The sequence below is a fragment of the Mesoplodon mirus genome (assembly GCF_964341445.2).
Source record: "Mesoplodon mirus genome assembly, chromosome: 9".
Lineage (NCBI taxonomy): Eukaryota > Metazoa > Chordata > Mammalia > Artiodactyla > Ziphiidae > Mesoplodon > Mesoplodon mirus.
Window position 1 is genome coordinate 21,060,020 of NC_138985.1, and position 13,422 is coordinate 21,073,441.

Sequence of the window (13,422 nt, forward strand, 5' to 3'; positions counted from 1 at the left end):
GTAAGGGGGCTGACACATGTAACACTAAGTAAATAAGGAAGAAAGGCGTTTAGCAATGGAATCTCAATATACCAACTTCGAAGTACCTACCTATACTAACTGATTTTCCAAGCACTTACCTATATGAATTAAGTTCCTTGTCATGGAAGGTATTCAACTGATACTGACCGTCTTTCTAGGAAGCTCACCCTTTCTCATCTGAGACCTGTTTACCTCCTTGTTTGCTTCCCAGAGAGTACAAAGAACCTATTTCAATTTCCTGGTCCACAGAGACATCCTTATCCTTTTGATCCTGACTTCCATTCCTCCATCCCCAGCACAGTGCCTTATGTTCAGTGGGCACCTGCTGAATGACTGCAGATTCCTCGTACTTAAAGAGAAGGCATCAGAGACACCCCTCAGGGCAGAATCAGTGGAAGGTGACCATGCATTGGTATCCAGCGCACCTGAGACCGGTGTAAGTGATACTTCAGGTCTTCCTGCTTCCCCCGCTTTTTAAAAATTTTCTACTTTGTTTCTGCACCTTTTCTCCTGGCACCCAGTTCTGGGAGCCCCAAGGTAGTGATTTCCTGACTCGCTTCCTTGCTACTCTTCTCGTTGTATTCTCTTTAGTCCATTTTTCTCCCATTCTGTTGAGGCTTTTGGGTTGGCACTGGAGCTGGGTTGTGCATAGCAATGCTATTTGGCTTGGCCTTCATATTCACAAAGATTCAAATTAGTCTCTCATGTTATTTCCGAATGAGATGTACGCTGACAAATCAGAACGATGCTCACTTTGCAGCTTATACTGTAATGTAGTAACCCAGTTTGGGCATTTCTCCTTTTTTTTTTTTTTTTCGTTTTTTGAAGGTCTCAGAAATCGGAATTGGCCCAACCTCAACTTCTGAGAAGCTTAACTTTCTGTTCCTCTCTTCTGCCTCTTTTTGCTTTCTCTCCTGCTTCGGGTTCACGCCCACCAGTGGAAAGCATGGTTGTTTCTCTTCAGGAGACCCTTAGGACCAGAGTATGCACCTTGAACATTAAGAAGTTCTCTCCTCCTTGGCCATGTGCCACTCGTTTTGAAAAGACAGAGATCACTTAAGGTAGCAGAAGAGTAGTGTCTGGTCACTTATCAGAACTCATTTACAGGCTCTGACTGGGCAAAACCAAGCAGGAGTGAGCGACTGCTGTTACCCTCCGTGATGTACAGCCCAGCTCTGCTTGTGCCGGTCGGGTGAGCTCAGAGGAGCTCCTACTTTCCTGAGAAGGAGCTGGTACTGGCTGGCAGAGCAGGTGAGATCGGATTAGGCCACCTGATAGTTGTGAATTTTCTGAATGCTGTAAAAACAAGAGTGTTGAAACAATAGCATCTCACTGAAGGCACAACTGTTCAAAATCTGGGAAGAACGTTCAGATGAGTCTATAACATTGACTACAACACTGGTCATGTCTGATTTGTTCTTCAAATCTGAGGAGAGAGACAGAAGTTCTGGGCACAGCATGTTCCACCCTCTACCAGGGCCATAATGGAAAATAATACTTGTAATGCAAACTTGCCCTGTCTGAGGTAGTATTATTGAGAATTATCTCTGCTAGTATGATTATGGCTAAGTTACCTACATAATTTGTTATTGTTTTACTCTCTCTTTGCTGTTTATAAAACATGTGCCAGGTTAAGATATTGGGATTTAAGGATGTGCCAGAGGTCAGGAGGAAGCTGTGTTTAGGGAAATCGTATCATTGGCTAACTATAACATTCTTTTGTGTTTCTCAATGGCAATACAGCGTTCTGATCATTTTAACTCATTCTCAACCAGTGTTTATCCTTTTTTTCTGAAAAGATAGTGTTTAATATCAATGGGTTCAAAATCTGAGTTTTGCCTTTAAACACAGTTCTTTTCACTGATGAATTCAACAATCATTTTTAGAAAATTCCAGAAATCACTCTAAATTTGTTTAAATTGTACAATAGACTGTAGACTGACTCAATGGACCCAGTAAATTAATCTCAAAATAATTAAACTGAAGTCTTTTAAATGTAATTTTAGATTTAAATGTAATTTTAGATCTAAAATATAATTTTAGATCTAAATCTAGATTTAGATTTTAGGTTTAGATTTATAATTTTAGATTTAGATTTAGTTGCAAAATACAAAGGGTTCCTGTATACACTTCAGCCAGTTTCCCCTAATGCTAACACCTTCTATGACCAAGATACATTTGTCAAAACAAAGAAATTAACATTGGTATATTACTGTTCTCTGAACTACAGAATTTTGCAAACTTCACCAATTGCCCACTAATGTCTTTTTACTGCTTCAGGATCTGATCCGGGATACCACGCTTAAACTAATGAGCTCTTTTTGAAGGGGTGTTCAGGAGTGGGGGGAAGTGTGTGAAACAACATCATTTTCCATTCTGTTGAAAATTGAACAAAATATATGAGAAGGTTTCAGTATATGACAAATTGCCTTGCGCCCAGTAGCCCCCTGCTCTGTGGCTGCCGCCTGGGTGTCAGCACCTGCCCCACTTTGACTCTCTTAGGTGATGGTGTCCAGATTTGTGGCCGTGACCTACTGCAGCATATGACTGATTCAGGCGCATGCCTAAAGCATGGCATCCGCTCTCATAGCCCTGGGCCTCACCACCCGTTGTACTAAGTGTAAGTTTCTGGAGAGCAAGGGAGCCCTCCTGTTGCTCTGCAGTCCCTCGGAGATGTGGTAAAACTCAGTGGTTAGCAGCAGGGCTGTGTTCTCAGACGCCTGGCTTTAAACCCTACCTCTACTTTGTGACTTTCAGCAGGGGGTTTAACTTACCTAAGTTTCCTTTTTCTCATTCTTTTTTTCCCCCCTATTTTTTTCATTCTTATTTTGCAAAGAGGAAATGAAAGTTGTAGTGAGGTTTAAATTTTACAATCTTTAGAGATCATATAGAGGAGTACAGAGTAAGCGCTTAGTAAGTGTTACCTGTTATAATCACTGTGTTCCAGAAATAGTGGGTGGATCAATCTCCCAGCTGGGTGGTTAAGAAGCAAAAAAGACTCAATGTGAGAGGCGAAAGTCATTTAAGGAAATCAAACTTTTATTTATTGGCTAGAAGAGAATTAGAGTTCTAAGGAAGACTTTTTTTTTAACATCTTTATTGGAGTGTAATTGCTTTACAGTGGTGTGTTAGTTTCTGCTTTATAACGAAGTGAATCAGTTATACATATGTTCCCATATCTCTTCCCTCTTGCGTCTCCCTCCCTCCCACCCTCCCTATCCCACCCCTCTAGGTGGTCACAAAGCACCCAGCTTAAGGAAGACTATTGCATTAATGAAAGAAATATGAAACTTGGGAATAGAATTCCAGAAAACAAAGAAAATGCAATTTTTCACTACTGAAAATCGTGGGGCAAAGGTCATGCTAATCCTCTCTGTACGGGTCCAGTTTAAATCTATTTGCAGCTGAAGTAAGCACAGTTCTCATCACCATTTTAAGTTTAGCTGACATTTAAGCAATGAAAAACGAGAAACATATTCTACTTTGTAGAGGCTAATTTCATGCTAATCATCACAAGTACTGTAATTAGGTTTCTAAAGAAAAAAGGCTTATTGTATGATAACTTTTATAATAACCTGGAGTTTATATAGTGTTCTGTGTTTTTCAGAGACTGTTCATAGTCATTTTTTTCACGTGAGCCTGGAATTAAGGGAGGGTATAGGAATTATGATCCACATTTTGCTGAGAGGGAAGCTCATGGGGAAGAAAGCCTATCAGGAAAGGCCTCATAGAAGAAGTGAAGCTTGAGAGATGTGAAGGGAGTTCCACAGGTAGATGAGGGGGTTCCCTACAGAGGTGCAGCCGAAGGTAGGGCGTGGTGGCAGAGGAGAGGGGAGTATATTGAGGCGCCAGATACCTCAGTACCGGTAAGGGGGGCAGTGTGGACGCAGGGCTTTATATGCCAGGCTAGGAGTTTGGACTTTATTCTCTGTCAGTGGGTTGCTCTGAGGCAAAGGAGAGAAACACGGTCAGATTTCAGTTTAGGAAAATCACTACAGCAGTAGTATAGAAGATAAACTCGAAAGATCTTTAGCAGATAGGTTCAAGAGAGCTGATATTTTCTAACCCTATTGGTCATGAGATCTCGGGTCCCAGATGTGGTGACCATGAGCAAGAGCAGACAGCAGGTTCGCCCCAGCAGCGCTATACTGCCTGCAGCAAAAGCACAAGATTTAGATGCCCAAACCACTGGTTCCTGCCCTGGCTTTGTCAGATCTACAAATTTTCCTGGAGCATTACCATTTGATTTCCTTTGGCTTACTTCTGTTTGATGGGAGTATTTGTAAGGCACCGACTCTGCATATGTTCATTAATATCAAAGGAGTACTTTTTTTTTCTTAACATTTTTATTGGAGTATAATTGCTTTACAATGGTGTGTTAGTTTCTGCTTTATAACAAAGTGAATCAGCTATACATATACATATATCTCCATATCTCTTCCCTCTTGTGTCTCCCACCATCCCTATCCCACCCCTCTAGGTGGTCACAAAGCACCGAGCTGATCTCCCTATGCTATGCAACTGCTTCCCACTAGCTATCTATTTTACATTTGGTAGCGTATATATGTCCATGCCACTCTCTCACTTTGTCCCAGCTTACCCTTCCCCCTCCCTGCATCCTCAAGTCCATTCTCTAGCAGGTCTGTGTCTTTATTCCCGTCTTGCCCCTAGGTTCTTCATGATCTTTTATTTTTTAGATTCCATATATATGTGTTAGCATATGGTATTTGTTTTTCTCTTTCTGACTTATTTCACTCTGTCTGACAGACTCTAGGTCCATCCACCTCACTACAAATAACTCAATTTCATTTCTTTTTATGGCTGAGTAATATTCCATTGTATTTATGTGCCACATCTTCTTTATCCATTCATCTGTCAATGGACACTTAGGTTGTTTCCATCTCCGGGCTATTGTAAATAGAGCTGCAATGAACACCGTGGTACATGTCTCTTTCTGAATTATGGTTTTCTCAGGGTATATGCCCGGTAATGGGATTGCTGGGTCTTATGGTAGTTCTATTTTTAGTTTTTTAAGGAACCTCCGTACTGTTCTCCATAGTGGCTGTATCAATTTACATTCCCACAAACAGTGTATGAGGGTTCCCTTTTCCAAAGGAGTACTTCTGACAACAATCAGGACTTGGGAATGAAGACAAACGTGAAGATATCACAGGCTGGTCTCAGAGTCATATCCAGGGATGGAGGGGTGGAGGCGGCCTAGGCTATGTAGCACAGTGGATATGGAGATTTTAGAGTCCAGTTCTGAGCCGTTTTTATCATAATTAGTTATTTTTCCATATTTTATTGTCTCCCTGGAAAGCAGAGGGCCCCCTAAGTTTTACACAGAGATTTAAAGTTTAGTATTGTATTTTACTCTCTTGAAATCAGGTGGGAAACAAAACCCGAAATGTCCACTAGTTCTGTATGGATGGTTTGTTTATTCTGTTTGAAGTGCAGAGAGCTGACTTCCTGCCAGGGAAAGAGCAGGGCGTGATAGATGGGGAACAGTAAAGTGAGCAGATGGAGTGCTTTGCTTTTAGCAAGCTGGACGGGCTCGCCTCAGGATCTGAACTTCCTGTACCTAACATAGGAAACCCAAAGAAATGCACGGGAACCCTTCCCTCCTGATTCTTGCCCCGTCGATTTTGTGTCAGGACCACCATGATCTTCTGAGTGACACTGTAACATTTATTAAGAGAGAACAGATCACCCAAATGACCACTTTCGGTGTTGACCAGTCACATGCCCAGGAAGTCTGTCATCTTATCAACAACAAAAACCAATCTTCTAATGTGATACAAAAGGGTAAAGAAAGGCCCGAGTAGGGACTGGCCAGGAGACATGGGACGCTGATAGAACGACAGCAATGGAGGTTTGTTTTTAATTTCTCTAGGAGGCAGAAAAAAGTGTTTTATACAGTAGCTTGTTTTCTAGAAAGTCAACTGTAAATGTAATTTTTGTAAATGGAATTTTACTTTAAATACACTTCAAAAGTTGGCCATTTAAAGTATTCTTTTGGAGAACCTCCTTGTGATCATTCTTTAAGTTTCATAGGTTTGTATTTTTTATGCTCTCCACCCATCCCAATTTTCTTAAAGCAACAATCACTTGTAATTTTCTTACAAGGTAAGTAAATTGGTCTTTCCTCTCTGAAACAATCTCTTTGATTATTGTTATTATTTTTCTTGAGGGAAAAGCAAAGTTTGTTGTTAAATTCTCCTGATTTCTTATTTGTCTTCATTTTTTTTTCCATTTCCTAGAATGACCAAATGGTGAGAAGGCTAAGAAATTATTGACTTTGACTTTGTTATCAAGGCATAACCCTAAGAGAATGAGGAAAGCGCCAGCCACCCCCCCAACCCTGGAGAATTATTGCATTAAATAATCTATTACAGCATAGCACTTTAATGGAAAATTATCTGATTATTTTTTTTCTCCTGGCAGTGAGAAAAATGGGAGTTTTAATGGGAGTGTAGGAAAGAAGGAGTAATTTTAGAATCTGGGGCACCATCCCAGGAGGACAGTCTTAAATAAAGAAAAAGTTCCAGGCTGCCAAGGAGTTGCAAAAGGGATTCTGAATGCCTGGGAAATATGGTGGAGGAGTGGCTCAGTGTTGAAGAAAAGGAAAATGGGAAAGCAGAAATAAAGCAAACTTGGATTCCTGCATCATTTAGTTTAGGGAAGACTGAATCTTTTTAGCATATTTAATTTCAACGGTTGCCAATCATTTGAGAAGGAGACCTGAAGAGAGACCTATTCCTTCCAATATTTATTGATCACCGATACGGACCAGGCACTTTGCTCATTTTCAGTCATAGAAAGTGGAACAAGATAGTCTTGTCCTCAAAGAGTTTCCTTTCTGAAAGGAAAGATAGGCTGAAAGAAAAAAGTGGTAAACAAAAATATTTTTTCAAGTTGTGGTATGTGCAATGAAGAACACAAAACATACGCTTTTTATATTTCTTGTTTTCTGTTCTTCAATTTTACTGCCCTGCAAAATTTGTGGTAAAACAGAAATAAGTTGGCAATGACTGCCATCTTCATAATTTACATAATCAACTACTGTTGGCTTAGATCCTCTGTAAGTTAGGGCCTATGTAAGAAATTCCATGTAGGATTTCCAGGGATAACATTATGACACTCGCAGAATCTTTTGATATTCTATAGACTCAACATTGTAAGCACTGAGGGGCTCCTCAGAGCCAACTCTAATAATTAAGTCGGTGAGGTTGACTGCTGCCTGTGAGGTTTATATTAAGACCAACTTTCAGGGACTTCCCTGGTGGGCCAGTGGTTAAGACTCCGTGCTTCCAATGCAAGGGACGTGGGTTTGATCCCCGGCTGGGGAACTAAGATTCCACATACTGCGCAGTGCGGCCAAAAAAAAAAAAAAAAACTTAAAAAAAAAAGACCTACTTTCTGTTTGCTAGCCCCACCACCAACAATGCCCATCCTTTGGCCAATTTCCAGAAATTTCAGGGTTGAGAATTCTAATAGACTGTCCTGAAGGAGAGGAAAACAGAGAGAGGTGTTTAGTCATATGCTGGTGACAAGAAAGAGAGAGGGGAATAAGGAATACACCCAGAGCCCCAGAAAAAAGCAAACAAGAAAACTGACTGAAAATGTTCCATGTAGGAGAGTGAACTCACAACAGTTCCAGAGCAGTAACCAAGGTAAAGAAGAGAGGCAGAGTGGAGAAGAGACTTCCTCCTAAACTGCAGGGTAGAGTGTGGGGAGCCACCTGTGGTCCCCGCTTGCTCAGCTGTTAGAGGGGACTGAAATATGTACTGTGGTAGGCTGCAGGCACAGTCCTAAACATCCTTTTATGCATGTGATTACTAAAGCCATTAGAAATAGGAAGATGACTTCGTTATTTTTATATTGGAAGGATAATTGTGCTGTAGTTGATAGAATGCTGAGGGACAGCCTCCTTTTGGGAGAACACATCCTCCACCCTCACTCCAAAGTATTCCTGGTCAGGTGGTTTGACCCAAGGATGGCTATGTGATCCAGGCTCAGTCAATCAGAGTATTTTTATCTCCCTAGTCACCGTGATTGGCTCATGAAAGAGTATGTGATATAAGTTGTACCAGTCAGAAGTCTCTCTAGGTATTTCACCAGCTATCCAGAAAAATACCCTTCTCTGGGATCACAGGCTCTAAGAACTCTAGAGGTCTGGGACAGCCAGTAGTTCATCTTTCGGCCACATGGAGTCAGTGTGAGGATGAAGCCCAGCAGAGGCAAACAATGGATAGGGAGTTGGGGAAGAGAGGTCCTTACTGATACTATTGATAGATCCATTCTAAGAGATTCTTGTGTGGGTGAAGCTGAGTAGAAGGCCAGGTTTCTAGCAGTCTCTGAGGATGGGGCAATCAGGGCTGTGGCTCACTATAGAACCACTTGTCCTTGTCAGGAAGAGCTAAACTCTCCCAGGAAATCTACAGTGGAAGGGGACTGATGATAGCAAGTAACCAGGATGGGACTGTTTGAAGCTACTTGCCTTTGTGCAACTTCAAGATTAGTGTCTACCTGCCCACTCTCCTTGAAGCTTTCCTGTGTCCCCCACTGCCTTATGTCAACCAGAATTACTCTATTCACCTGGGAAAGTTTGTGAAGAAGAAATAGGAAGACCAAGATAGCATCCAAGTCCAATATAATTAGTTTACTTATCTTTCTCACACATCAGACTTTAAGATGTTTGAAGGCAGGTCCTGTACCTCCCACTAGTGGATTTTCATGCCTAGCACAGCCCCGGAATTCAAGCATTTCAATGAAGCATTGAGTGAGTGAATCTGATATAGCGTATAGAGTTAGAGGCCCTGAAATATTCAGCCTGAGAAGTACATTGCTTTGGATTAAAGCACTGCCTCTCCAAGCATCCTCTTTAAAAATGCAAATACCAGAAGAGACATGAGGTATTTCCCTGTCAGCCAGCAATTCTCATTTTTGCCAGCTGTCAAAACAGGGGAACTATAAAAATTGGATTTTAGAGAACACCCTTAGTGTGATTAGAAAGGGCACAAATTTGTGTAACTAATTTGGAAAACACTTTGGCATTATCTCCTAAAGTTGAACATTCATATACATATGACCCAACAATTAATTCACTCTGAGGGATGGACCCAAGGGAAACCCAAGCAGATATACAGCAGGAAACGTGAAAGAATGTTCATAGTTGCACTGGTCACAATGCAAAAACCTGGAAACAACTCAAATGCCCATCAAGAGGAGAGCGGATGGATAAATTGTGATATATTCACACAACTGAATATTTTATGGCAATAAAAACAAATGAACTACACTAATTCTCAGCAATGCGGTAAATGCTAGCAATGAAACAAAACATTAAGTGAAGAAAGTAAATGCTCAAAAGGTATACAATATGGGCTTCCCTGGTGGTGCAGTGGTTGAGAGTCCGCCTGCCGATGCAGGGGACGCGGGTTCGTGCCCCGGTCAGGGAAGATCCCACATGCCGCGGAGCGGCTGGGCCCGTGAACCATGGCCGCTGAGCCTGCGCGTCCAGAGCCTGTGCTCCGCAACGGGAGAGGCCGCAACAGTGAGAGGCCCGCGTACCGCAAAAAAAAAAAAAAAAAAAGTATACAATACGATATAATTTTTATGACGTTGAGAACAACTAATATGAGTATACTTTATAGAAAAATATATAGATGCAATAAAACTATATATTTGAAAAAGCAAAGGAATTCTGGATCATGGTTGTATTTGTGTGGGGAAAGATGGGGAACGGGATGGGAAACCACATGGTTAGATGACAGTTATGTCAAGGTTCTAGCATTTGTTTTGACTGTAGGCTTGCAGCTACTTATCACATTATTAAGAACAATGAAATAAATACACAGGTAAGTGAAAACAAAACCAGAAAGCCTGGGTTCCCTAGGAAACAGCCTGATGCTGGTGCTTTACTTAGAAAGTGCCATCTCAGAGTAACGATGGTAAGGGAAAAGTGAAGGGAGGCGGGGAAGGGTGGGAAGTGATGCCAGGAATGTTTTCATGAGCAGCTCTGAAGACACAGGGCCAGTGAGTCCACAGGTGTGTCTGTTTAGCCACACGGGAAGTCTTCAGGGAGGATGTTCAGAGAGTCTGTGCCTTGGAGCAGTCCTTGGGAGGGAGGAGAGACAGGAAAATTGTCAGTCTGGGTCTCTCCAAAGGGAAGGTAACTTTCCCTGGGCACCACTTCTGGGTTGCTTCTCTGGCCCCTTTTGGTGGCAGTTAGGGAAACCAGATTTCACAGCCTGCATTTTAGCTAAGTCCAGAAGTGGTGGGAGAAGCCAAAATCTCAGGCCATGTGGCTTCTTGGCCCAGCTGCCCAACAGTAGCACGGGGCAGGTCCTGACCCTCCCAGGCAAGACTCTGGTTGACCCCAGGTGGAGTAAGTTCCTGGGCTGTGGAGGCAAATGAGCCAGAACTGGTGGCCGAGTATCCAAGCCAGGATGGCACGGATGGAGTCTGAAAGTGCACGAGACCTGTCCCATATGAGCAGGGGCTTGAGAGTCAGACCCAGGTTTGAATCCTGTGTGAATTTGGATAAATTCCTTAACTTCCTTTGAACCTCGTATGGAATATGGGAATAGTGACAACTACTTCCAAGGGTTGTTGTGAGAACTCAAAAGAGATAATGTTTATAATGCAAACAGCAGAATCTTTGGCACCTAAGAAGTCCTAAAAAAGTGGTATACCCCTTGATCCTGCCCCACGGCAGCAAGCAGAATTGAGAGAGCACGGGGTGCAGGAGCAGACCTGGCTTCATTCTCCTTCACGTCTCCTCATCCCACCTCACCCTTTCCTGACTCTGGGCAGCCCGAGGGCACTGGGCACTTGTGTGTTAGGATGAGGGAGAAAAGACAATTTTTACCCCCTTTCCAATACCCGTAGTCCTGAGGCTGTACCTCTCCTCTGCATTCTCAGTTTGAAAAGCTATTATGTTTACGGAGATGGGTGCTTCAAGCAGGCAAATAATCTGCCACCACCTCAAAACAATATTCTTCAAATATTCGTCCGATATTTACTTTGGTTGCGGGCAGAACTGGCCATCTTTCACCAGTGTAGCCAGAGTTGGACATGAGAATCTGAGGTCACCAATGGCATATTTCCAATTCACTTCAGGGATGTGTTTGCCATTTATGACTTGCTACCCCGGCCACCTGTCCACCTGGTCATTCCTTTACGTGTCTAGAACCCTTCAAAGGGTGACTAGGTCAGCCGGACCCCTTGGTAGTTTATGGACATCACTGGAATTCAGGATCCCCTTTGTTTCTGGTCATTTAAGAATATTCATTTCCTGAGTGGCCTGCCTTATACAATGAAGTGCAATGCCTTTCATAACACCTCCAAAGGTTCTTGTGTTTGAATACTTGCCACCGAGTAAAATAAACACACACTGCTCTTTTGCTGGTAAAATGTAGTATTGCAGAAGTGGAGGTTTTAATTTTATAGGTTCGAGCAACTTAAAATTTTCCTTTCTTGTTCTTAATTTCTTACCTAATTTGTGGGGAAAACGAAGTTACTTGGGGGCTGGAAGAAGCTTTCCAGAGGGGATCTCCTTATCATTAATGCATATTTTACACATGCTCCAACTCTGAGACACTCCTCCTCAGAGCCTTTTTGAGGACAGAGAACATTCCTAATTGCTAGGTTGCCTCTCTTCCCTTGGCATTAACCCTGTGGCCTCCACAAACATGTAAAAAATTCTGGAGGAGTGGCACTCTTGAATGCTCTTCACAAATTTCCTTCAGCCTCCCCCTCCTGGCTCACATCCTACGTCTACACATGCATTTGGCTGCAATTTTTCTCTAGTGGGCAGGGGGCAAGGGGTAGGAAGTCATTTGAAGACCTCATACCACTGACCCCAGTATTACCGGAGAAATTATTTTCTGCCTGTTCCTGTAATGCCTCTTGGACCCTCAGGAGCCTGGAATTCTACTACCAGAACTTCTTTCCTTCGGCTGAATTTTGATTATTACTAAAAACCAAGTGCTCTGGAGGACAGCTTTGATAGCAGCCATCAGGACCTGTTACAGGCGGCAAGATACATTTGGACCTTGATTTCCCCCTCGCTTGCTGGCATAGCTGTTCCCTGCCTTTAACTTTCACATTAGAAATGTTTGTTTATGGTAACCATGGAAAATAGTGTAGGTTAGCGAAGTCAGCAGAGGTGGGGGAACCCATAAAAAATAAAACACCAGAAAAGTGTCACCCAAAATGCAACATAAAAAAAAAAATTGAACATTGCAAAAACCTGAGAGGGACTTCCGTGGTGGTCCAGTGGTTAAGACTCTGCGCTTCCACTGCAGGGGGCTCGGGTTCAATCCCTGGTCGGGGAACTAAGATCCCACGTGCCACGTGGCACAGCCAAAAAAACAAAACACAACAAAAAACCTAAGAGCCAGGAAAAAAGGCTCCTCAAAAGAAGAAACCTACGCTATGATGTTTTCTGCCCTCACTTTTTTTGTTTTTGCCCCGTGATATTGGGCCATATTTTATGAAGGTCATTGCTTATGAAAACCAATAACTTTAATGTTAGGATGTCTCCTGAGGCAACATGAGATAATATGGTAAGTAAACAGTAGGCAGTTGCTGAATCAAAGGAAAGGCTCATTCAGGAATGAAATTGGCCCAGCACAGGAGCCCCTTTTAAACATTTTGTTTTGTTTTGTTTTAATTAATTAATTTTAGTTTTGGCTGTATTGGGTCTTTGTTGTTGTGTGCGGGCTTTCTCTACTTGCAGTGAGCAGGGGCTACTCTTCGTTGTGGTGTGCCGGCTTCTCATTGTGCGGCTTCTCTTGTTGCAGAGCACGGGATCCAGGTGCGCAGGCTTCAGTAGTTGTGGCACGTGGGCTCAGTAGTTGTGGCTCGCGGGCTCTAGAGCACAGGCTCAATAGTCATGGTGCACGGGCTTAGTTGCTCTGTGGCATGTGGGATCTTCCCGGACCAGGGCTCAAACCCGTGTCCCCTGCAATGGCTGGTGGATTCTAAAGCACTGTGCCACCAGGGAAGTAGGGAACCCCTTTTAATCAGACTCTTCACTCTCTGTGGGGCTAACCCTTTGGCCTGGGCTTTATTTAGGCGTGTGAATCAAGCCTCATTTTCTTCCATTTCTAATCTTAGAGAATCCCTTTATTCCTTTTGTCAGTTGTCAGGACTAGACCCAGAAAATGTTAAGAATTTGGTGGATAATAATTACTAATATTATATGGTTCCTTGTAGTTTGCAAAGCATATCTACATGCATTATTGCATTTAGTCCTTCCAATCACCCTGTGAAGTAGGCATTATTATTACTATTATTATCACAATTTTGCAACTGGGGAAGCTGAAGCTTAAAGAGGTGATATGACTTGTCTAAAATCATAGAGAAAGGGAACGGGTCTAAACACAGATTTTC